This window comes from Anolis sagrei, chromosome 5, assembly GCF_037176765.1.
Source record: "Anolis sagrei isolate rAnoSag1 chromosome 5, rAnoSag1.mat, whole genome shotgun sequence".
Lineage (NCBI taxonomy): Eukaryota > Metazoa > Chordata > Lepidosauria > Squamata > Dactyloidae > Anolis > Anolis sagrei.
In genome coordinates this window covers 135382893-135405997 of record NC_090025.1, presented here as the reverse complement: position 1 = coordinate 135405997, position 23105 = coordinate 135382893, and the positions used below count along the sequence as shown (strand labels likewise).

At 41.1% G+C, this 23105-nt stretch overlaps 1 protein-coding gene across 23 annotated transcripts in view; it reads right to left on the bottom strand.

Moving 5' to 3' along the window:
* NRCAM (neuronal cell adhesion molecule) overlaps positions 1–21874 on the bottom strand; it is a 174681-nt gene extending 152807 nt beyond the window's left edge. For 8 of the 23 annotated variants that reach the window (XM_060777617.2, XM_060777618.2, XM_060777620.2 and 5 more), the window contains exon 1: positions 21505–21872. The gene's annotated coding sequence lies outside the window, so the exon portion shown is untranslated. Of the gene's footprint in view, positions 1–21504 lie in introns of all 23 variants that reach the window. The other 15 variants (XR_009631600.2, XM_060777603.2, XM_060777608.2 and 12 more) reach the window with 4 other exon arrangements.
* Positions 21875–23105: the final 1231 nt, after the last annotated feature.

Here is a 23105-nt window from a genome sequence, read left to right as displayed (position 1 = left end):
TGCCAAAGCACAAATTCTCTGGCTCATTAAAAAAATAACACAAATTAATCTAGAAAGCACAAGTACATCAAACCTTAACATTTTAAAGTTTGGCAGAAAATGTAATCCTAATTAAGGCTTTACAGTGTAAAGACTAACTATGGCCAGGATGAAAAAGAGAACTGAAATGGTTCCATTCTGCAACTCTTCCCCTTTAAGGCCTGCTCTGGAGAGCTAGAAAGATCCACAGAGCTGATATCTGGGAAGTAAAGGTGGTACAAAGGAAGAATAAGGTGAAAATAAAACAGCACATGCCAACCATAATGCATTAATGTGGTGTTAGATATAGGCCTATGTTACTACAGCTGAGATATCATCTAAGACATAAAATGCATATAGGCAGATCCCAAGTTACAAACAAGGGGTCTTCCAAACAGGCCCAAGATGTAAAACTGGGACCTGTCTCGGTTTTACATGAGGTCTCCAAATGACACCTGAGGCCCCTTCCACACAGCTGAAGAAAACCCCACATTACCTGCTTTGAACTGAGATATATGACAGTGCAAACTCAGATAGTCCAGTTCAAAGCAGATATTGTGGATTATTCTGCCTTGATATTCTGGGTTATATGACTGTGCGGAAGGGCCCTAAGTTAAAATCGAATTACAGTGTTTCCTCACATATCGTGGGTGTTAAGTTCCAGAACCACCCGCAACAAGTGAAATTCCATGAAGTAGGGACAAAGAAGGGGAGGGGAGGGGGAGCCAGGCGCTGGGCCTTACCTTGAGGCTTGTCTCCGGGCTGGGCCTCGGCATGGCCCTCTTCTGTGGCAGCCTTCTCTTCCTCACCGCATCCGCTGCTCCCTGCTCTTTCCTCGGAGAGGGCTATGCCAAGGCTCCCCTTCCTTCCCATCCTCTTCCTTGGAGGCCCCTTAAGTGCCATTGACACCACTGCCAGACTGGGCTGAGGTATGGTCTTCTGTGCTCGGCGCTGAGGCCTCAGCCCAGCCTGGCAGTGGTGTCAATGGCACCCAAAGGGGCTCAGAGGAAGAGGAGGAGAAAAAAGATGAGGAGGAGGGGAGGGGGAGCCTCAGCGCAGCCCTCTTCAGTGGTGGCCGAGGCCCCCCCTCCTTCTCCTCTTCCAAGGGGCCTCCAAGGAGGAGGAAGAGGAAGAGGAGTCTGGTGCGGCCCTCTCCAAGGAAGGCACAGGGAGCAGCAAAGGTGGCGAGGAGGAGGCCACCGCCAAAGAAGACCGTGCTGAGGCTCTGCCCCCCTCCTCTTCTTCCTCCTCCTCTTCCTCGGAGGCCCCTTGGGTGCCTTTGACACCACTGCCAGGCTGGGCTGAGACCTCAGTGCCAAGCACGGAAAACCAGGCCTCAGCCCAGCCTGGCAGTGGCATCAACAACACCTCTAAGTAAGAGGAGGAGCAAGAGGATGAGGAGGAGAGGGAGCCTTGGTGCGGCCCTCTCCAAGGAAGGAGCAGGGAGCAGCAGAGGCGGCAAGGAGGAGGAGGCCATCGCCGAGTGGTATTTGTTTTCACCCCAGTTTTGTTACTTTATTACTTTAAAAAACTCGCAAAACAGTGAGTCCGCAATAAGCAAACTGTGAAGTTGCGGGGAAACACTGTAATCCAGAGAAAACTGGGGTTCCCCAGTTTTCTCTGGATTAATAAAACACCCAGAAAGATTCGGACCTTAAGCTAAGTTAATGTAAAAAAATTGTGATGTACTGGAATAATTATTCATCAAAACCAATATTCAAATACATGCGACACTGAAAAATTGAGAGCGCGGGGGGGGGGGGGGAGTTCAGCATACAAAGTTTTAAGTAATCAGAAAGCGAATCACTACGAACAAAGCAGAGTCACATAAAACAAGCCTTCTGTGCCAGCTGTACACTTCCAAAAATTTCATTCATTAAAAAGGTCAAGGACTCAAAGTACTGGAACTATTTGAGACTTTAGAGGCATTTTCTGAAGCTCAATTACTCATGACATTCACTATGTACTTCCGTCCAAAACTAACATTTTACTCATTTTATTTATTGGATGTTGCCTTCTCAGAGACTTCCAGAGAAATAGGACATATGGCGCGACTTCTAGAATACTGTTCTGCAAACCTTGCCATGGCAGGGGAACACTGGTAGAGGCACTTTTGTTTTGTATATTCTCAGAATCCATGGATATCTACATATTTCAAGATTTCCCTTCAGACAGCAACTAATATAAATAAGTGAAATTTACAACACTTATTTAACTACAAAACTGAATTAATTTTTCCTTTAAGCCCCTTTACCTAAAATATTAATGAGGACCTCCATCTTCAGCATGTGCAGCCTTAGGCCCTTTCTAATAATGAGCTCAAGTCAAGGTCATTGGCCCAAGAGCTCTCATAACATGTGGATTGGCTGGACATAAACCTCATTTTAAACTACCCTGAGAAGACTTATCAGATTTGAGGCAAAAGCACAAGATATAAATTAAAAAAACAGTGGATTCCTAGTATCTGCTTGGGTTTGGTTCCACGCCCTCTACACACCCCATGGATATATATTAATTAATTTACTGCATTTCTATACCATCACTCTCAGCCCGCACACGACTTGGGAAGGTTTACAGTTAGTACAAAGACCATAAAATACAATTTCAATATAATAAAACAATTGAATAATAAAACCATAACAGAGTCAATAAAATCAATAAAACCATTTATCATTAGGATCTCCTCATTAAAAAACATAGTTCAATCACATCATCAAACGATTCCATTTTCCTATATCTATTACACTGTATCTGCCAATTCCTGCTCAAAAAGCCAAGTTTTAGCTCTCTTCCGAAATGTTAAAAGGGAGGGGGCCAATTTGATGTCCTTAGGGAGGGCATTCCATAGCCAAGGGGCCACCACTGAGAAGGCCCTGTCTCTCGTCTCTGTAAGCCATGCTTGTGACAAAGGCGGGACCGAGAGCAGATCCCCAGATGATCTTAAAGTCCTGGAAGGTTCATAAGGAGAGATGAGTTCGGACAGGTAAGTTGATGCTAAAATCCCATTATATATTGCAATTGTAAAATTGTGCACCTTATATAAAATGGTGAACAATACAAACAAGTGATGGAAGGAGATTGAGGATCTGTGAAGTGACAGAGGGCTACAACAGAGTATGTCAACATATCCATTGCAACCCAGCCACATGTGATACCTTTTTGGTCAAAAAGAAGAGCTAATTAGCCCAAATATAGCTCAGCCAAAGAGTATTCAATCCTCTGATTAAAAGTTTATTAAAGAAATGAGTGTTCCATAGAAAAATGATGTTTTGAAAATACTTTCCAAGGAAGAAGATATAAAAGTAATTCCAAGGTATATGTAACAGGTCAAATCAAAAGTAAATCCAAAATACAGAATTCAAAAGTTGTTCCAAAATATATCCCACAGTCATAGTATTCTTTAATGCAGCAATAAACAAAGTCAAGCACTGAGAATAAAGCCAGAGTCCCCAATAGGTAAACAAATAACTGTATCCAAACAAAATTCCCCGATCACAAACAAAAACATGACATGAAATCAAGGCAAAAATCTCCTACCACAGAGCTCAAGGAAAAGGTGACTTCCTCCTGAAATTGCAAAGTTGTACTCCCACAGAGCAACCAAAGAAGATAGCTTGAGTAAGCATTTTTTTTCCCATGGAGACACTATCTGCCTGACACCTGGAATCCCTCTATTTATTTAAAACTTAGAAAACCATAATTGCCTCTGCTTAGCACTATCTTGTTGTAATGTAATGCAATTTCCATCATCCAGGGAAGAACTACTTTCTTACTGAGGCTCCAGTTCAGGAACACAAGGCCCCTTCTCCTCCTCAGAGCAGGCCTCAACAATATCAATGCAATGCTCAAGGCATGGCAAAATCAAGATTGGTTTTTTTTTTCTCAATATACTTGAGCTGTAATTGGCTGAATTCATAGATGCAAAACCCATGGCCGAAGAGAAACAGGGCTTTCCTGGGGAGAATGGGGCTACCCAACCCTCCAAACCCCAACCCTCAAAATAATTTTTAAAAACCTTACCAGATCAGCATGAGGTGCAATTTGCCTAGCACATGCCTCCTGGCACATCATTTTTGCAGTTTTAAAAAAATAAGGCTTTTGGGTGGGGGGAGGGGGAGGGCACCATCTCGCATCTTTGGGCTCCAGGAGCCCAAAAGGTGCAAGACGGGTGTGGGGACTGACCTCCGGAAGTATCTGAGGGTCAGTCTCACAGGGCCTATACTCCATTAGACCCAAGCCTTTCACGAAGGCCTGAGTCTAATAAGGAATCTAATTCTATCAGGATAAAGTAGAGTTTTCCTGCTATATCCCAAAGTAATACTCTTTTATCTGAAATGTGGTTTAGATGCCTCAGGTAAAAGTCCACATTTTGGGGCCCTGTCTAGAAAGGACATCAGTTCTTCATTTAGTGAATCACAGCATCAATGGAGAGACTAAAATCACTAACAGAAAGATAGGTAATAGTCCAACCTGTATATGGAATAAATCAGGGGTCTCCAAATGTGGGCCAGATGTGGCCCTCCAAGGTCATTTACCCAGTCCCCACCCTACACTTTAGACTTAGATTCAACCTAAGTCTGAAACAACTTAAAGACACACAACAACAACAATCCTAATTATCTTGACTATATCATCAGCCAAAAGCAGGCCCAAATTTCCCACTGAAATACTGGTAAATTTATGTCAAGACCCAGAAGCCTTAAATTGAGCCAAACACAAGGCTAGATACGTTTTATTGATTGGCCTATTGGCCGTATCAAAACATTTAACACATAACACATTTAGCACATAACACATTTAACATATAGTCACACAACATACAATGCTCGGTATAAAAGAGGTTAAAATAAACAAACTGTTGGCAGGTCCCGTTCAGGTCAAGTATCTGTGTCACCTTCACAGTTTACCCCAATTGATTCTAAATGTGCAATTCTCAGCTGTGTTGCTTTGAATAGAAAAAGGGCTGTTTTGTGTGTTATTTTAGGATTCTGGCCGGCCAACAAAAATGAAGTTTTAATATGTGGATCCCAGTGTGTTTTGTGAATAATGTATGGTCCAAGGCAATGGCCTCTCTCTTATACAGCTCACAGTTGAACAGAACATGTGTGATATCCTCCACCTCTGATGCTCCGCAAATACAAACTCGTTCGTTGTATGGGACCTGATTAAACCTTCCGTGCTTGACCATTGAATCCAGCTGCTCAAAACGAGCTCTGATAAATACCCTCCTGAGGTGTTTTGGCATATCTGTTTTTAGATATCGAGCTATTTGGAAGGTGTGTTTAAAGCGGCTTAACCATTTCAATAAGCCAGCTTTACTGACTTTTTGGCCTTCTATATCCAATACTCGTTGAGCAACTATTTTTGGGTCTAGCTCTTCTAAGAGGTTCAGATACCGAGTCGGGAGTCCACAGCTCCTAATATAATTTGTCCGGAGAACTAGTCAAGAGGATTGATGTTGATTTTCTTTCTGCTCCAACAGGCACAATTTTGGAAGTCTATCATTTGCCATGGCAATCAGTTTTGCCCAGTAGTTGTAGGCCCTGATTTTAGATAAGCCATCCACTGTATATACTCCCAGTTCCGCTCTTACTGCGGCAGCTGGGGTCGTCCTGTCCACTCCTAGAAAACTTCGCAGGTGCTGTGATTGTGCTTGCTCTAATAATGGTACCTGGTTTAGACCCCAAACTTCAGCTCCGTATAAGAGCATAGGAGTTACTTTTGCTTTATATACTTTAAGAAGTGGGTCTAAGGATCCTGGATAGTTGTGATTTATCAATTTAAGTAGTTGATTTGCACGTACTCTTGCCCTAACTGAGCTTTTTTGGTGGTGTGGTAGCCAAGAGCCGGTCTCAGAAAAAACAATTCCCAGATATATGAAAGTGCAAACTTGGTCTATTGGTTCACCATCCAGGAACCATCTATGTCTGTTATGCCGGAGCCAAACACAAGATAAAGGGTTCAAACACAGCTTTCTTATACAAAAATAGTCTTTCAAAGCACTTAACTTCAGTAAAGAGAGTCAGAGCAGTAGTTTGGCATCAAAAACGAAGCGATACCAGCAACAAAAATATAACCCGGATTATGATGCTGTTTAATCCGGGTTAAGTACAAAGTTCGGCAATCTGCTTCAAAGTTCACACAGTTCAAAAACGCAGTCACAGAAAATAGAAAACGGAGTCCCAAAATGATGCAATGTCCAAACACGAAGTTAGCAATGTTTTAAGTCCAAAAGCCAAAGCGTTGGTCAAACCGGTCCGAAGTCAAGCCGTTGAATAATGTAAACACTGGAACGCAGGAGTCACAGGAACACAGGAATCTGTAGTCCAAGAACCCAAACTCAAGAATTGGCAGTAACAAAGATTTATGTCCCATAAAGACACTTTGCCTTCTGCAAAGAGCCATACATTCAGAACCCACTTTTATCCTACAGCTCCTCATTACAGGATGATGAGCTCCCCACCCTTTCCTCATCGCTCTCAGCTGCCTCCATCCCCGCAGCTGAACCCGAGCGCCCATCCCTCCACCTCTGTCAGCATCTGCCAAAACTTAGATCTTGCCAAGTGCTTCCCGGTTGCCAATCCCCTGTGAACCCCTCAAACCCCCCTAGAGATGGGTTGGTTACAAATGTCCCTAATCTGCTGAACACGGGTCCAATCCAGCTCATCCTCCTCTCCCATATCACTCCCAGACCCATCACTCCTTTCAAACCCCATGAAATCCTCGTCCTCTGTAGGAGCACTAAGTATTTCCCGGATGCGCTTCCTCTGAAGCTCCTCGTTGGACTCTGGATCGCGAGTAGCCCTCTTTACTCCCCTGCTCTCCTCCCCATCCCCCATTTCACAATCGGAGAAGCACTCAAATGTCTCAGAATCACTTGGGGCCATGATTATCTCCCTAATGCGCTTCCGCTGCTGTTCCTCCTCCAACTCCTGTGCAGACCTCTTCTCCCTTCTACCAGTAGTAGTAACGTTACCATCACGCTGAACTACAACAGTTTATGTTGGTTAAAATTGTTCTTCATTTAAATTTTTTATTCTTCCTTCATATTTTTACACTACAAAACAGATAAATGCAGTGTGCACAGGAATTGGTTCCTTAGGAGTTGGAGTATACGAAAATTGTAATAGAATTATACGCATAATATGTCCTAAGCGGGGAAAGTTCAAACTAGATGGGAAGCATTTTATTATCATGTTTGTTCTTATTTTAGATAAACTATTATGCAAAATGTTAACATGCTCAATGATTTTATGTATAAGCTGTATTAAAACATCAATTTTTTTTGTTTTGTTGAAAATATTATATACCTTCCCAATTTAGATATTGTTTCTTTTTAAAAAATGGTTAATTGTATATTCTTTTTTATGAATAAAAATTATATATATATTAAAAGAATTGGTTTGTGTTCTTTTCAAACATAGTCTGGCCTGTCCCTTGGCTGAAAAATTAAAAAAACAAAAGAGGACCCTGGTATAAATATAAATAATTTTGATGCATAGAAGAAAATGTATTTCTGTAACTGTTATTGATGGGAATTCCTGTCAATAACTCAAGTTGAGATACTACACAAAGCAGGCAGAATTTCTGTTTTGAGTTTTGGTTTATTATTCTGGTTTTAGTGTTGTCTTACCAAACTAGTGGTATCAACCTACATTAATTCTACACTGTAGTTGCACCCTGAGAAAGCAGGTCTGAATATCTGTTTTCCACTAATCTATCTTCTTTGGTAATATTGTAAGAATAATAAATTCATAAAAGGGTTCAAAAAGTTTTATTTTATTGGAAGGAAACATATATTGTAGTACTTTAACTCCTTAACCTTTTGATGAATTAAACTTCAGTTTTATACTATCTAGGCAGAAAATTCAAAAAGATCCACTTAGACACGCACCACTTGCTTTGAAGAAATGTAGAAAGGTCATTACTTTTACTTAATACTCTAATAGGACATGAGACTATCAGAAATAAGTGAACTGTGAAATAAAGGTTGCTGTTACAAATTCCAGCCCACTTCATCCTCTTTTGAGTTTTTGGTTTTGTTTGATTATGGTTTACTTTAGGAACAGAATCAGCATGAGAGTTTCTTTCCATGCTCTAGGCACAATTTAGCATTGCTCTTACAATGTGACTATATTCAAGAAGTCTTTTGTTGTCGCATTGTATGAATGGTACAGAGCTTGGTCATGGATAGCATTCAACACCTTGTCAGAATTGTGTTCATGTAATCAACAGCTGATTTGCATTGTTCATACAGAAATGCCTGACAAGATAAATTGTGGTTACATGCTGAAGTGATGTTTCCACATGTCTATAGAACACATTGCATTAATAACATTTATATTTGCTTAGGATCTGTACTCATCCTTAAAACAGGCACTGTGAATTGAATGCTACATAACTGAAAAAAAATAGTTCTTTTCCTCATCTTGAAGGTTCAACATTGAGGTTGACTCTTTTGTTCTATTCAGCAAATACAAATGCTAGTAAAATAACAGATAATGGGAATTTTCAATGATGAAATGGACAGTGGAGTAAGACTTCAGCAGTGTCTACACATTCCTAATAAGTATGATTTCCTCCATTGTGTTAGTGTAGGAAAATGCCCCATGCATTTCCAATGTGATTAAGGTGTAACATGTAGCTTAGGGTGCTTCCAGACATAGTTAAAACCTGTGCAGAAATTATTTAAAATAGCCTGCTTCTGTGTGGGTTCTAGTCCCCACTCCCAACCCAAACCCCAGGCTTTCCCTGGGAGAGTGGCTACATGCCATCCCAAATCAAATCGTGAAGACATGAATCCACCCCGAAGCCCCCCATTTGTGCCCCAAAATTTAACAGAGAGACTTGCTAGCAGCATAGTCCTCTTCCTACAGTCCTCCTGGCATGAGAAAATGATACATCCGGAGGGGAAGGAAGGGAAATACAAAGGTAAGGTCAGGATCTTACCAGGTTTGGGTCTTGTTCCGTACAGGGTGTATGTGCTACCCACAGGCCTCTCCATTAAGTTTGGAGAGAGAAAATGGGGAGGTGGATGGAATTCTGAGTCAACCTTTGGTTGACCTGGGATGCCATCTAGCCAGATCTCCCAAAAAAGCCTGAGGTTTGGGTTGGAGGTGGGGACTGAAACCTGAGAGGAAGCGGGTTGTTTTAACCTGCCTGCTCTCAGGTTTTAGCTTACTGTCTCTCAGTTAAACACTTATATGACCATACATGTCTAGAAAATTTTAATCCAGAAATCAATAAAAAAACCAGGGTCAATTTATTCATGAGTCAATGTGACCACTATACCCGAATTCTGATCAAGAAAGGAACACTCCTTTCTCAGAGTAGACTGGGAAACAGCAAAATCTTGGTCTGACCTGGAAGAACCTAAAGAACACTCTCTATTTTCTCCATTGCAAAGCCACTTCTGGCATTTTTAATGCCCTGAAGCAACATTCGTGCCTTTCCCCTCTCCACAGGATGACTCTTGACTTATCAACAGTTCATATCACAAGCCACAATTTTGCCTCCAAAACCTGCTCTCAATTTACTGAATGCATGAGTATATATAGTGTTTTCCAGTTAAGCTGATGTGTTCTGGCATCTAATTTGCTTCCTTATGCCCACACACAGCCTGTCTGTTTATTTAGAGACCAAAGGGGGGGGGGGGGACCTGCTTGCTTGCTACACAAGGCTATTTTACACTGCATATAATACATAACCATTTCCACAAAATCTGAAGCTAAATATGATATTGCTACAATATCGCCATAAGACTTAACAACTCACTCAGATTTTTGAAAGAAAGATAGCTAAAGTGCTCTAGTTCTTATAAAACTAGAAACCCCAGATATCCACAGGATGGAACCATGATAGGTAAAATAGTATAAATTGCCAAAATTGTGTTATGTAGACATTCTTAATCTATTCTGGCTTCCAGTCTTCTGGGGTCCATTCAGACTTCGCTACTAAAGCACAGTTATTCTGCATTAACTGCTATGATAACATCTTTTGGAATTCTGGCATTGGTGAATATGAGAGTGCTCTGGTTGAGATTTCTAAATATCCCTCCTTAAACTTCAAATCACAAGATCTCATAGGACGGAACCATAACAATTAAGATGAAATCAGATCTATACAATTGTACAGTATAAATGAGAACTGATCAACAAAGTGATCAGTTTGGGAAAAGCAGTGGTATAATTTTGCTTAACTAATCTTTAATAAACAATGCATATAACTTTATAATCTCTTTCTCAGGAGATCCTTTAATTCCACAATTAGAAAACACACAAAAAATATCAGTCAGTATACATAGGTACAACCTCCCCAAAGAAGCTAAAATCTTAGGTTGATATTTTGGGACTGTAAGATCTTAATGTGCCTACAGCAGATTTTAGGTTCATAGTCTGTTAAGACACCTCAGGAACAGAGATATGAAAAGAGAGTTAATGATGGTGCCCACACAGTAAGTTGCTCATACATGCTAATTATAAAGATTCTTCCCATGCTAACACTAGGCAGTTTTAATTGACTTAATAAATAAATATTTAAACATATCCGTTCTTATCCTCCCAGCACACATGCCAGCAGGAATGCCAGGATTTTCCAGTTGAAACATCCCATAATGAGAGATAAAAACCCTGAAGCTTTAAATTTGGAGTCCCTCCTGCATCAGTTCTAAGCTCCAGAAGGGCTAAAGGCCATCCCAACTTAGTCACAAATTGCTAAACTCACAATTTAAATTGCTAATTCTTTTCTGAGGTTATTTAGAGACGTTACTGACCAAACCATGTGCTCTTTTCATCTTCAAAGTGTTCTGAAGAGAATATAGTTGATATACAAAAAAAAAAAAAAAAAAACCCTTAAAGGTTATTGGCTTACAATGTTAGGAGAAAAAATATAGGAGAAAAAATACTGTAGTCATAGTTTATTAACTGAAAAGTACATGGAAAAAATATACCTTATTGACATCTTTAAATTTCTCAGTATATTGATCAATTGGAGGTAAGCATTAATCTATCCAGAAGTAAAAAAAAAAACACCTTCTCTATTATTAATATACTAACCATCCATACTGAAGGGCCTCTACTTTCTTATATAATGCTCAAAATAAAAAGTAATAATAGAAATGAAAAAAGGAATGTCATTTCATGAGACATGAAAATCTAATTATGTGATATATACAAGATCTTCCCTCAAAATTCAGTGCCTCACTACCTACAATATTTTTTAAATCCTTCTCAAATAACCAGATTTTTATTGCATGTCTTCATCTGAAACTGAACACATTTCTGTCTTGCTCTCCATGCATTGCTCATCACCATCTGTCACCTAGAGCTACTACAGATAGGAAAATTTCAATTCAATAAATGCACTCAGCACTCCAACTAAGCTATCATTCAAATTTAGACATGAGACTTGAATTCCTTTTCAATGTTCTTCAACTCTGACCCAGCTCTACCCCCTCCTTCACTGAAAAGGGCAAAGACAACAGCCCAGCAAGTGGGACAGGCAAAACAGACCTCCTTTGTTCACTTTTTCCCTTTCAGTTTTCTATTGAGGTAAATAACTGAAAAGCCCAGCCAGCCTTCAGTGCTTCTGAAGAAAGCAAGACCGCTAGCTTGAAACTACGCCTACTGATCAACATACAACAGTATTATGAAGCTTCTGGGACATCATGTTAGTCTTGCAAAAGAATGTTTGGAAGGTTAATTGACACAATGAACGTGTATTTATTCACATCTTCTAAAATGTAAACAAAGTACCATTAAACATTATCTTTCATTAATAATATTACTGTTATTGTATAACATCTACTGGATTTTTCAAATACTACCTGCCCGCTCAAGAAAGAAAATTCCAATACACTGCATATTACATATGGCTCTTGCATTATTCCCCCTATTTACACTGCTGAAACACATCCTTTTCTGTGTAGATTTCCTCTGGTCTTCTACTGTGTTTGTAATATAAGCGAACTCAAAACTAAAATTTGCATTTTCTTTCTTTCTTATTTTGCTTGTATTTAACGCTTTCCTCTCAGATTGGGTATTTGAAAATTATGTAATATGGGTACTATAATATGCTAACTAACACTATGATCTGGTGCAATTAAAGTAATGGCACACCATTGGGCATTCAAAATGGATTTATTTACTATGCCTCTTTTCTGTTGAATATGTAATTGGATCTTCTTAATAGCTATACACAGTCCTCTTTTTTTTAAGCAACTCATTTGGTGCTTCAAAATACTTCAGTGGATTTTAATAGGTCAAAAGTAACTATTACTGAGTTTTGATTTTATTCATGCATCTTAAATGTAATATTATTAACAGTTCTGTTTAGATGGTTACAATTATGGATAGAAAAGTAAATTGTGTGGTTCCATTTAAAATTTTAATGAAATGGATGAAATGAAATTGATTGACACACTTTCATAGGCTTAAGCATCATCTACATTCGAAATATATTTCCCCATTTATAAATAGTGCCTTAATAATAATAATAATAATAATAATAATAATAATCTTTTGAATCCAGACTGACAAAGTTTTGGAACACAATACACCAGATATCATTATTGTGGAAAAGAAAAAAGTTTGGACTATTGATGTCGCCATACCAGGTGACTGTTGAATTGATGAAAAACACCAGGAAAAACTCGGCCACTATCAAGACCTCAAAATTGAACTAAAAAGGATCTGGCATAAACCGGTACAGGTGGTCCCAGTGGTAACTGGCACACTGGGTGCCGTACCATAGACCTCAGATGGCATTTGAAAACAAACATTGACAAAATCATGATCTGTCAACTGCAAAAGGCCACCTTACTTGGATCTGTGCAAATCATTCGAAAATACATAACATAGTCCTAAACGCCTGGGAAGTGTTTGACTTATGATTCTGTGATATGAAATCCAGAATATATATCTCGTTTGCTGTCTCATACTGTGTTTTTTGTGTCAGTAAAATAATAATAATAATAATAATAATAATAATAATAATAATTTATTTGTATACCACCCTATCTCCCTAGAGACTCAGGGCAGTTTCCAACATACAGGGTGCAGCAACATGATTTCATTTTTTTCAAAACTTAATAAAACCCATTGCATGAATCAGATTTTTTTTATAATGTAGGCGCATACCTAAAGTTTTGTTTTACATAGTTTTGAAGATCAAATTAGGTAGGTGATGTCCCCCATTCTCCATACACTGAGTAAATCGATTTTTGGCGTTTGTCATGACTCTTGCCAGCATAGCAGGCGTTATGTTGGCAATTTCTTCCTGGATGTTGGTCTTCAAATCTTGTAGGGTCCTTGGATGGTTCACATAAACACAGGATTTCAAAAAAACCGATAGAAAAAATCACAAGGGACCAAATCTGGGGAGCGGGCCGGCCACTCCAAATCTCCCCTAATTGAGATGAGGAGATCTGGGAAGTGTTCCCTCAAAACAGCCATCGATACTCTTGAAGTGTGTACAGTTGCACTGTCTTGTTGGAACCAACCCATCTAGCTGTGGGGGAAAAATTCCTGTTAACATGTTTACATACCGGTCCGTATTCACTGTCACTACGACTTCATTTTCCTCAAAGAACCAGGGACCAATAATTCCAGCTGAGGAAATTGCATACTACACTGTGATGTTAGGTGAATGCAAAGGCCTTTGATGCAATTCTCGAGGATTGTTGTCAGCCCAGTAGCACATGTTTTGTTTGTTGACGGATCCACACAAATGAAAATGGGCTTCATCACTAAAAAAAAAAGAATAGCGTCCACAGGAACGACTTCAAGAAGAACCTCACATGCTTTCCTCCGAGAACTGAAGTCACATTCAGAAAGTTCCTGCACAATTGCCTTCTTGTAAGGATGGAAATGAAGATCATCATGAAGAATTCTCCTCACAGAACCAATGGAAAGTCCAAGGGCAGATGTATGTTTGAGTGCAGAATGCCGTGGTGATCGCAACATTGAAGCTCTCACTGCCTCAATGTTCTCAGGTGATCTAATGGACCAAGGAACTCCAGTTCTTCATCATGTCGCACTTGAAGTTTGTCTGAATGTAGTGACCCACGTCACAATTGATTTCCGGTCCGGGACAGGGGCCAATGGGGCTAAATTAAAGCGATTCCGAAAGGCGCGCAGGGTTGCGATCACAGAACATCCGCTCGAAAAGTAGGCCTCAACGACAAAAGCACGCTCCTCACTGTTCCAATGCATGATGGCGACTGAACTGTGTCAGGACAAAACGTTATACTCCCGCCTCTCGAACGAGACTACTAGCGCTCCACTACGTCTTCAACCGACTGAATGGCACGCATTTTTAAAAAGGAAGTTATGCTGCTGCACCCTGTATAAGGCAAAACATTCAATTGCCAAGAAGACAATCATACAAACAGATTAAAATATAAGTATTACAAGACACGAAAATCATACTGGAACACAAAAATAAATATTTAAACTAACTGCAATTATAACTCCATCAGACAAGGTTCAATAAAACCAATGGCTAGGACTACAAAATAGGCATGGTCAACTAAAAAAGAACTGGGCAAGGGATAGTGCAAACAGCTGCAGACCTGTGTGCTTAGGGGGAGTGCAACCCCTGTTATTCATTAACAGTTCCTGGTTCAGAGCCAAGTTCCATATTTTTTTCACATTTTATCCACAAAGGGTGCACTTACTGTAGAAATAATCTAGCTTGAGGACCCTTCCAGACAGGACAATATCCCAGGAGCTCTAGATGAAGGGGCCTGAGCATACAGCCACACCTTTTGGGTAAGTTTAGAGGCTAAATGGTCAACCTCTGGAAAGGCCGGGGTTTGGGGGAGGGGTGAGAACTACATCCCGGGAGGAAATGGGATATAATATCCCAGTTCCTCTTGTGATTAGTAGGCTTGGGCGGTTTCGTTCGTTAATTTCGTAATTCGTTATTAATTCGTATTTAAATTAGCTTACGATCCAATATTGAGCCATGCAGGAATTGTGTGAGGAGTAATAAAGATTTGAAACAATTTTTTCAATTTATTTCGTAATTATTTCGTAATTATTTTCGCATGTCTGGTGCAAGTTTTATAGTTGTTGTTTGTTTTATCACACCAACAGTCAACAACAGAGGGAGAGGGAAGCTTCAGAAGTTCCTCCTGTCCCATTTGGAGGTTTTTTTTTAGCATATTGCGCAATCTCGTCCGCCATTAACGAATTGATTCGTAATTTTACGACATTTCGTAAATTTTGAAGTTTTTTAAAGGAAAATTTTGGAATTATTAAAAAAAACGAAATGCAAGGGCCCCCTAAAAACAAAACAAGTTTAGAACCAAATTTTTCCGTGGTTACCCAAGCCTAGTGATTAGTAATGTCTGGAAGGTCCCTGAGACAACTTTAACTGACATGGCTCAATGCTATGGAAGCATAGGAGTTGTAGTTTGATAATGAACCAACACTGGTAGAAAAGACTAAAGACTTTGTAAAACTACAAATCCCACAATTCCATAGCATTGAAGCATGGCTGTTAAACTGGCAGTTAATGTGTCAAACTGCATTAATTCTATTGCACAGATAAACCCCCTGCCTCTAGTTGTTGTGAAAAGCTCTTCATTCTATATAGCCATCAAATAATCCCTAAATCTCCCATATGTATAAAACGTGCCTTGGGGAACCTGTGTCCCTATTAAATAAATACAGCATGACCCCCACACCCATCAAACCAATATATGTAGTTTCACTAATCCACTGTTTCACTTATTTACTATGTGTCTCTACACCAGTGGTTCTCAACCTGTGGGTCCCCAGATGTTTTAGCCTTCAACTCCCAGAAATCCTAATAGATGGTAAACAGGCTGAGATTTCTGGGAGTTGTAGGCAAAAACACCTGGGGACCCACAGGTTGAGAACCACTGCTCTACACCTTCTTCTCACTGCTTCTGTCATTCATCCTATTGAAAATAACAGAGTTTGCTATTATCATTAGTTTCACATTCCACGGAAAGTCCAAAAACATTTTCCTTGGGAATTTGTAGTCACACTGCAACTGAAAATACATTTGTCAATATCAAAAAATGCTTAATATTTTTATCTAACCTAAGAGGCTGATACACCTATAATTTTTAAAAAATCGTAACACTCATACTCCCTCCATTTTGTCTGACTGCAAGCTGATCTCATCTTTAACAGATTGACTGCTGATCATCTTCTGCCCAGGCATGTAGACCCACTGAGACCAGAGGGATAACCAGCATATGTCAGGAAATAAGATTTTTTTTGTCCTAGATCTTGAAGATTCAATGGCAAGTGGAGCTATATGTTTGAAATGCCTAGTTATGAAAACATAATCCCTATTATGGAAATTAATGTTACATCACAAGTCAGAAACCATGGTCAATTCTATAACTAACATTTTAAATTGGTATTATGCTAACAAAACTGAATGAACTGCTCTGTAATATGTCTTGATTGTTGGTGTTATATGTCTTCAAGTCAACTTCAATCATATTAGAGAGTTTTCTTGGCAAAATTTATTCTGAGAAGGCTTGCCATTACACTCCTCCAAGGTGATAGAATGTGCTTTGCCCAAGGTGACTTACAGGTTTCTGTGGCTGAGTGGGAATTCAAACTCTGGTTCTAAGTCATAATCCCACATTCAAACCATTACACCACACTGCCTCTCTGTACATGCCTTCAAGTTGTCTGCAGACCTATGGTGACTCCATGTATTTCATAGGGTTTTCTTAGGCAAGGAAACTCATACCAAAATGGTGGGAGACAATGCTCCCATCACTATTTCCTGCTCAGACTATGAGCTGCCTGTACCTATATCAAGTTGCTAGCATTTAAATATTAATATATTATTTACAACTGTTACCTAATTACACAATAATCCTTGAATGGTTTTACATTGGTTACCTTTAAATATCAAACTGAATGTACCTAATTCCATTATATAAGAAGTGATCACAAAGGGATAAAGGTATAAATAGTTCTATCATAATGCAATCTTAAACATACTGTATCTCCTAAAAACAAGTTTCATTGAACTGAATAGAGCTTATTCCCAAACAAGTATCTATAAGGTTTTAGCTTTATTCACTTGAATTCACAGCAGCATTTCCTCTTATTTCAGCAACAGCACAGACATCCCTAGAAAGCAGGGTAGGAACTGTGTGACAATTCAGATGCAGTTGTACTGCAATACCCAGGAGCTTTAAGTCACATAGTCAATTACTATGAAGGCTAGGACAAGGTCATCAGGAGAGCCAAATTCCCACCAAACTATAAAGATCTAAAAAATTCTACAGGATAAGAGGTATTGGGATTAAGCTAGTAATGGGAGAACAGTAGACATAGTTTTAAAAAACAAAATAATAAAAAACAATATTTATTTATTTATTTATTTATTTATTTGCAGTATTTCTACCCTACTCTTCTCACCCCTGTAGGGGGACTCAGAGCGGCTAACAATGGCAACAATAGATGCCGCAGTAATTACAATAATAAAAGCAAAATAAAATCATACAATACAATACATTAAAACAGCATTAGTTATCCAATCATAAAGACAAGCCAATTTTATTCCACCTGTAAATTACATAATCAATAAATGCTTCATATATACTTTGTACTTGGTGAGATTCCAAACTTTTGTTTTGTCAGATGACTTTCATGCCATTTCACAAGCTTACTGCAACTTTCTTCAGCTTATTATGTTTCATGTGTGCATACAGTCTATTGTTCAAGACAAACCTTGTGCAGGTGATTTCAGTGTACCAGGCTAACCACACATTTAAGATCCCAGTCCTAATTTACAATATAATTATTATTTTATTGTAGACACCCTAAATAAATACATAAATGTTATCTCTAGAGTAAAGCGACAGAGAAAACATTTCTCTCCCCTCATTAATCAACATAATGCAGTTGTATGTTCAGTTTACCACAGGAATTACAACCAAAACTTTTGAAGACCAGAGATCTATGACCAGACAAAAATGAAGCTAATAAACAATTGCAGAGAACAGCTTTGCCACCCTGCTTGCATTCATGACCATTGTGTATATTGTGTCCATTGAACCATCAGAAATGATCACTTTCTCAGCCACCCATGAAGACAATTTTGGAATATTTCAAATTTTGGAATTCCAGATTTTATTTTATTTTATTGTGTTCGGGGCGACTTGAGAAACTGCAAGTTGCTTCTGGTGTGAGAGAATTGGCTGACTGCAAGGACGTTGCCCAGGGGATGCCCGGACATTTGATGTTTTACCATCCTTGTGGGAGGCTTCTCTCATGACCCCGCAGAGGGAGCTGGAGCTGACAGAAACAGCTCAACCCGCTCTCTCTCCAGATTCAAACCGTTGACCTATCAGTCAGCAGTCCTGCTGGTACAAGGGTTTAACCCACTGCGGGCTCCACAGATAAGAGATGCTCAATTTGTAAATGGTATAAAAGTAAGCAATTTTTTATGTATAGAAGAAAATGTATTTCTGAAAATATGAGTTAAGATCCTACATGATCTGCATGCTCAGTTCATGCAGATTGGCATTCTAACCAAGGGAGGCTCAATAGGTATCCTATTAATGCCACCAAAAAATCAAAGCAACACTTAAATTGTCATATGCATTTAATTCATCCTGTCAGTCTGTTTCGGCTCACTGCCTTTCACCCTACGCCAAAGGCTTCATGTTGACCCAAATAGAGAGTGATCCCCCATTAACTTGACTATGAGGTGTGACTATAAGGTCTTCTCCTTTTAACCCCTTTTTCCAAGTGTCTACAAACAACAACAGCAACAACAACTCAGCACATCTGCCTGGCACAGATGGAAGGAGAGCAAAACAACACACCAGCCTACGTGGGCCTCCTAAAGCCCTAATCCTCTGCTGAGTTTTCTTGCTTCAGCACAGACAGTTCCCTTCTCCACGCCTGCAGTTTGCAGCCGCAAAAGCCTGGGTCAATTCAAGTGGGTGCCCAGGGAGGCCGGAAACGAGCTCTGCAAAGCCAGGCAGCCTGTTGTTGCCCCCTTCAGGGTGCCTGAAATGGTGACTGCTGTCAACCTCTGGCTGAAAGGGAGGGAGGGGAGGGGAAGCAGCCAGGAAACTGAAATGCATGTATGCTAGGAGATCACAACAGGCCATCCTTGCAAATCAGTAGAAATGCAATCCTGCATCCTCCATCTGAGTGGAGTAGTAGAGGGGAGAAAGATGCAAGGATTACTCATTCCCAAGACCCCTCAAATGAAGTCAAACTATGTCCTCCTCCCTGGGAGGAATCACTGAAGGAAGGAACAATACTGGACCCAAGTCACACTTGTGTAGCCTCCCATCATCACAAATCAATAGCAATGCAATCATGCCATCACCATCATAGTGGTGTGGTGGATGACAGGAAAGCAAAGATTGCTCAATGCCTGGGACCCCTGAAATGGCTCCAAATTTTGTTCTCCCCCTGGGAGGAATCCCTGAAAGAAGGTGCAATACTGGATATAACTCGTTCTTGCCTAGCCTCCTATCAGCCCATCCTTGTAAATCAATAGCAATGTAATCCTGCCTCCATCATCCCAGAGGAGTGGTGGCTGGCAGAGATGTGCAAAAATTGCTCATTCTGACTGCCCAAACCCTGTCTTGGGAGGAATCAAATGGCATCAAACCTCATCCCAGGAGGAATGGCTGCAACTGACCTGACTCGCACTTGTAGCACACAAAGGTCTCCCCTGGGGCACAGGCAACCATTGGAGCCAGCCACCAGGATACCACCCTGACCCACAGACTGCATCTTCACTGACAGAGAGAGAGAGAGAGAGAGAATTTCAGACTGGATTGCACAAACAGGGCGTACGAATGAGGTTAGATAGACAGACACCAATGGGTGTATATAAGGGAGGCACACCCACACAGTAATGAAAGAAAGAAAGAAAGAAAGAAAGAAAGAAAGGGGAAATCCCTACTCTGCCATGCCACCAAGGCTCACAGAAAAACAAGGAGAAAGGGAGAAAGGAAAATCCTTTCTCTGCTATGCCACCAAGGCTCAGAGAAAGGCAAAAAAAGAAAGGTGGGGGGAAGGAAAATCCCTCCTCTGCCATGCCACCAATGCTCACAGAAAAGCAGAGCCTTGTCCCCCTGAGATGATCCCCTCCCCGAGCCTTTCTCAAAGAAACAAATCGTGCAGGGCGTGTGAATCCGGAGGCACAAGGAAAACATCTCCGGCTTCATGCCTTTGAACCAAGAAAGGAGTAAATGGGTGAGGGGAGGAGGGCACCGGAAGAAGGGACCTGCCATGCTAGCCTTTGCCAAGGCTCCTTAAAGTGGGTCTCTTTCCATCCCACTGTGTGTCTCCACGCACAGACACACACGCACACAGAGAGCAATTCCTCTGCTCCAGTTTCCCTGGGTGACCTCATGGTGGACCCCAATGACATCCATAATCCCCCCGCCAGTTCTCTGGGGACAGAGAGGGAAGACGGTAAGAAGAAGAGGATGGTTGCCTTGGAAGAAGCCGGCATCCAGTCCACATTCCCAGACAAACTAGGCCCAGCTGGTGGGTACTACACAGGCGAGGACAGAGGTGGATGGTGGGAAGAAGGAATTCCCACCTCCCCTAATAATAATAATAACAATAATAATAATAACAATAACAATAGATGTAGGCAGGAAAAAACAACATATTCAAACGTAGCATATACAATTAGTTACAAACCCGGCTGGTGGATGCCACACAGGAAGAGGCTAAGGGGTGGGGATTCCTACCTCCCTTGAGAATAATAAAAGTAATAATACTAATGGCAGGGAGCAACAACATATTCAAATGCAGAATAGGCAACCAAGACATGTTAACAGGGCCTGGCTGCTGAGTGCTACATAGAGAAGGCTGAGGAGAAGGAATTTCCACCTCCCACGGGACTAATAATAATAATAGACGGGGGCGGGGGGGGGGGGTAATAACATGTAATAGGGTCCTTCCACGCAGCTATATAACCCAGAGTATCAAGGCAGGAAATCTCACAATATCTGCTTTGAGCTGGAATATATGGCAGTGTGGACTCGGATAACCCAGTTCAAAGCAGATATTGTGGGATTTTTTTTCTGCCTTGATATTCTGGGTTATATGGCTGTGTGGAAGGGCCCTTAAAGTGCAGCATGTAGGATCAATTAAAAACCACAGCACACCACCTAGTTAGAAGGACATAGGAAACCAATGCATGTTAATAAGGCCTGGCTGCTGGGTGCCACATAGGAATATCAATAACAACAATAACAATAACGACAATCAAGGTGGGGAAATTCAAACCCAGCCTATACTTTAAAACGCCTCGCTAAAATGTGCAACCAATGCACATGGAATAGGGATATTAGGAAACCAAGCAATAGACTCAATTCAAGTCCAACAGAATCAAAGCCAACCAGTGCATTAATGCCTCCCTAGGAATAATAATAGATAGACAGAGGCAGGGAATAGCAACATATGGAAATGCAGCATATACAGCTAAAGAGGCCTAACCGCTCACCTAGGTGAAAGAACGGAGGCAAGCCATGCATCTTGAGTACCTCATAGAAAGCCGCCCCGCAAGGTGCCACACCAAAGGGACTGAGGAGGAGGAGGAAGAGGGGGGCTCACGGGGAAGGCGCTGCAAGGAGGATGCCGTAGAGCCGGGAGAGAGGAAGCGCACCCCGTGTCTCCCCCGCTTCCTTCTTCCGAGGCTGGAAGCGGCTCGCTCTCGCGCCAACGCCAGCCGGCTTCTCTGTGTGTGTGAGTGCGCGCGCGCGCGCGCGCGTGTGTATATGTGAGGGGAAGCCAAGAAGCAAGTGCTGGCTGAGGCGAGGAGAAACACGAGCGCGCTCGCGAGGCTGCGCCGCCTCGAGCGCGTGCCCGAGAAAGAGACTGAGAGGGAGGGAATGGGGCTTGGGGAGTGGCGCGAGGGCAGGGTGGGCGAGAGGGAGGCAGCGAGCGCGCGCGAGAGAGAGGTGCCGTGCCTCTCTCTCTCTCTCTCTCTCTTTCTAACTCCCGCCCCTCGCAGACATGCCGCGCGCGCCTTGGAGTCCGTTACTCGCTTGCTGCTGCTGCTGTGCGCTGACAGGGCGCGCGCCCCCCCTCTCTCTCTAACACACACATACTCTCTCTTCACAGCAGCACAAAACGACACGCTCACAGAAGCACATACACACTGTGTGTGTGTGTGTGAGAAAGAGCATCCTCCACCTTTTCCTCATTGAGTGCTGCTTATGTAACGGGTGGCGTGATGCTGCCCCCCTTGCCCCGATGCTGCCTTTTTTCTCTCACTAGGGTTTATTCCCTCAAAGCGTATTATTGGTCTCTAGCAGCAGATTAACATTTCCTCTGTATCTGCTGCACTGGATATAAAAACGTCCTGCCTCAACAAGGCCAAGAGGTTTAAGTTGACATGAAAGGATGGAATTGAGTATCTCTGATCTGCTTGGGGCTAGAAGTATTTTGGATTTTCTCCCCCCAGATTTTGGAATACCTTTATCCACAAATGAGATACCTTAAAGACAGGACCCTTATCTAAATCATTTTTTTAAACAAACATTTGATTTTTCCCCACATGTAATGTGATTTTTTCTCTCTATATATGCCACAAAAAAACCCTACCAACCCCCGAGATCACTCCGTTCAGACGATCAGAATTTCCTTGAAGTTCCCAATTTTAGGACCTTTCACCTGATGTCTAATAGGCGTAGAGCGTTCACGGTGGTGGCTCCTTACCTGTGGAATGCCTTGCAAGCGGAAACACCAGCTCTCAGAGATTTACTCTTTTCGTAGAGCTTGTAAAACTTATTTATTTAGGCTGGTATTTGAATCTTGCTGATTGAATTTTTTCTTTGATTTTAAATGTAATGTATCTCATATGTATATTGTAAACCGCTCCGAGCCTTCAGGGAGTGGCGGTATATAAAACTGATTAATAAATAAATGAATAAATTAAAGAGTTATTAAATTTTGAAAGCTCTTTGTGGCTTTTGGCCCACCCTGTACAAATGGTCTGAAAGTAATTTGAAACAATATATCTTTAATAATGTTTGTGCATGAAATGAAGTTTGGGTATGTTGAACCATCTGTCACTACCAATTTTGAAGTATTTCACATTTC